This window comes from Mytilus galloprovincialis, chromosome 4 (assembly GCF_965363235.1).
Source record: "Mytilus galloprovincialis chromosome 4, xbMytGall1.hap1.1, whole genome shotgun sequence".
In the NCBI taxonomy this organism is placed as follows: domain Eukaryota; kingdom Metazoa; phylum Mollusca; class Bivalvia; order Mytilida; family Mytilidae; genus Mytilus; species Mytilus galloprovincialis.
The window spans coordinates 85,074,751-85,078,701 of NC_134841.1; the positions used below are offsets into that span (position 1 = coordinate 85,074,751).

At 31.0% G+C, this 3,951-nt stretch overlaps 1 long non-coding RNA gene across 1 annotated transcript; it reads left to right on the plus strand.

Moving 5' to 3' along the window:
• Positions 1-766: 766 nt before the first annotated feature.
• LOC143070802 (uncharacterized) lies at positions 767-3,435 on the plus strand. The gene is made up of 4 exons (XR_012976711.1): positions 767-939; positions 1,656-1,798; positions 2,355-2,503; positions 3,325-3,435. It is a non-coding gene; the product is annotated as an uncharacterized LOC143070802 (long non-coding RNA).
• Positions 3,436-3,951: the final 516 nt, after the last annotated feature.

Below are 3,951 nucleotides of genomic sequence, written 5' to 3' on the forward strand. Positions count from 1 at the left end.
CGCAAATGTTATTCCATACATGATAATACAAAAAACGATAACATGTTGATGTATAATTCTTCATTATTGGAAACTTAAAAATATGTTGTTTTGAATTTCAGCAAAAAACTCCTTATATTATTTTCAGGTTTAAAGAAGAAAAGTCATAATATAAGATATTTAAAGTATATGAAGAAAATCATGCGTAGGAAGCACGTCCTTCGGGCACATTATAGGACAAAGACACCGGAACTATGTGGAAACATTGATGATATCATCGTTGGTAAAATGTTAAATATTACTTTCAGATTTCTTTTGAAGAATATATTGAGTTGTAAATTTTATGTCTTGATATCGATAAATAACATTTTATAAATCACTTTAAACTAATTTATTTTCCATAATTGGCCTCTTCAAATATGTAAAACGTTTTAAAGAGTTTTAGAGTTGTAAGTGGTATGTTTTAGTGATTCAAAATGTGTAACTCAGGTTTATACTAATTTTACCTCCTGCAAAGGTCGGTATCTTATTTTTGGAAAATATGACTCCAACACACACAATATTGTGCAGTGGCATTGCCGAACCACCAAAAGCACGTGTAAAATATGTCCTCAACATATCATAAATACCATAGTCATAAAAGCAAAGAATGAAAGTAGAAATAACAATTGTTTTATCGTTTTAGAATTATATATAACAATGTGTTCTGATTAATTATAATTAGTATTAGATTATCATATTTTTTATTTTCATTTTTATGTTATGTTTATTTTATGTAAGATGGCAGTAGTCAGGAGTATATTGTCAGCAATAACTTAACTGTTCCATTAAACCAAACTGGAAATGGACATACGGATCAGATCAAAGTCCATTCCCTGTCGAACTTTTGTCAAGGTGTCCAATCCCATGTCGATGCTGCAGTATACGTACCAAACGAAAAGAAATATTATTTTTTCAAAGGTGAATACAATTTGCTTACAATAGTGGATTTTTTTTAGCAGTAAAATAATATATTTTTTACTGTTAATACCATTAAATTCTATATAAAAGATCTGTCACAGTTATGCACGAAACATTTGCCAGTAAAAATACCAGTAAGCAACAACCAATTAAAATATAAAATAGCAATATAGCAATACTTTCTAAATTTGCTAAATATACAACCAAGGTGTGGAATAAAATTAAGAATAGAAATAGGAAATGGAAGTATTTATTGATTGATTGTTGTTTATAAAAGTCATGTAGCTAATGATACTTCATGCATATGCTGGACAAGAACACTCGGGGCAGCAATACATTCAATGGGTAGAAGATGAATAGGTGGTCAACGGGAAATTTAAACAGCCTCTGGATAAGGTGTTTTTGGATAAGTACAGCATTTTTTTTTTCTTTAAGCAAGACATCTGCGTACCCCTCAACGATTTGTAGCAAGCCTTTTCAACACACAGAGAGCTTTGCATACTCCCTTTATAAGTCGTATGATTTTACATACCAATTTTATCGGACCGACGTGTCTTGGTATTTATACATCCCACACATATATGGCGTATCATTAGGCTCAAAATTATATTGTGTTTCAAATGTTATATTAAATACCGCAAATTCTATAATAGATATAGCAAATGCTACAAATAATACTGCAAATGCGGCAATTGTAACTGCATTGTGTATTTTAGATGATATATTATGGAAATGTGATGTTGATAACCCATCTTCCGTTTCCAAGACAGAGGTTCCATTCCATAGGAAACACGGACCACCAAAAGCTGCTGTAATGATACCAAACTGGGGTAGAAAGGAAAGACTTTTCTTATTTGGTGTTAGTTTTCAAATCTAGAGTTATTTCCCCTTAGAATCCCTTCAAATCATTTCATTTTCACAAAATGTATTTTTCAGTTGCAAATTAGGCTCCAAGGATAGTTTCACGTATTTGTGTATTATATATTTTAAAGAATTTATGCTGTCAAAGCTATATGGCGGTTAAAATTTTCATCCACATTATCACAACTGCATGGCGTATTCATTCATATACTGAAATACATACAATGTTGAATACCTATCTATCATGGCTATTAATCTTTTTATTACGTATTCGTGCAATTATAAATCAAATCAAATCAAATCAAATAATTTTATTGGTGTAAATTCCAAAACAGGAATGATACCAGCTGACATTTACAGAATACAAATACACAAAAAAAACATACAAAGAGACACATATTTTATATCTACACTGAGTGGAGGTGTTATATTCATACTATAGTAATTCAAGCTATTACAATAAGCTTATATACAAAATACGGAGAAACTTCATGCTATTTTTCTCAATTTTTGACATAAACATAAATACCCATTCTTTATGCTTTAAACTTCAGGAATCTTTCTATTGGGAATGGAGTTTTTGGAACGATAATGTACGAACTAGACACCGACTTCGAATAAGCAAATACTGGAGGGGAGTTCCGGAAGGGTCAGGCGCCATTACATACAAGAACGGTTACTTGTACTTTTTCAAAAATCTTCAGTAAGTTTTCTATTGATGTAGAACATTTTAAGTATTTCCTGATGTCATTCTGCACAAGTCATGTTTAACTTCCAGTGGCAAATATTACTAGGCATTAATATCTTAATTTGAGTCAAGACCTTATCAAATAATTATGTTTATGTGTGTAAACTACCTTTTTCGGGGTAAGGTCTTGGCATATATTTAATGTTGCTAAAATATTACGTAAAACGGCATTTTTTTTATCAAATAATGTCAGTTTCAGTTGATACCTCAACTGATATTTCTACTAAAAAAACTTCGGTTCTGATTCTATCATTCTATTGCGGGTTTTTCGGGAAAAATTACATCATTTAGAACGGAAGTGTCGAACAGCTGATGTTAACAATTTCAATATATTAAATCAAAATCTGATCATAATCGACACAACTGATTGTATAGCTTGCGTTTTTGATATGGCATCAGGAACTAGACTCAAGCTAGCAGCGAGTTTTCAAATATGTCTACTTACCCAAAAGTCGCATAAGATTCATAGTTGTTATACAGCACAACATAATAAGTTAACAGACTAACTATAAGTTGGAAATGTCTTGACTCATCAGATTTGCATATAGACGAAAGAGTACCGATCTAAGAGTTCTCGCAGTTACTGAAATGTTTAATGTAAAACAAAGCCTTCACACATGTGGCAACTAATAAATGTTCTCTAATAGTTATGGTTTGTTATCTATTTCTCGCATGACATAGATATTTCTTGAATCACAATGCACGGAGTGTGATACGAAAATAATATAGTTATATTCTACAATTATTAAGATTAAAATATTCCTTTTATTGTTTAGGTACACAAAGGTACATCCGACGAAACGCAGAGCACTCAAAGAATATCCTAAATCAGTATCTGTATCTTGGATATCAAATGTTTGCTGGTGAACTGATTTTGTCAAACTGGTGTCAAAAGGACATTAATTATATTTTATAAAGTAAACAGGTCTTATATTTATCTGCCTAATTTGTTTATATAAAAAAGGTGAACGATACCAAGAGGGGATTCAAAAACAGTGGAAAAAACGCCAAGACAAACAAACGAAAGACGACGAAAAGTCCAAAAAGTTGACATAACACTTCGTAGAAACTTAAAACTGGGCAATACAAGCCCTCCCCGTCGTCTGCTTATAGAATACCACAACAAATTACTTAGACCGTTGAAGTTTTTTTACGTGCAATTGAGATATATACAAGTCTTTCATATATAGAGTCTCGAATGTGGATTTTGGCTATAAATGGCATTAAAAAAGGTGTTATATGCACTAAATTAATTTTATCTATGTTTATTCATAGTTTTATGAGCATGCTACTTAAAGAAATAAAGTTATGAAATAAGAAAACAACATGGTTGTAAAGAGTAAAAATACTTATAAAGGTCAACGAAATACAAGTCAATTCATATTATAACACTTATATTTTCA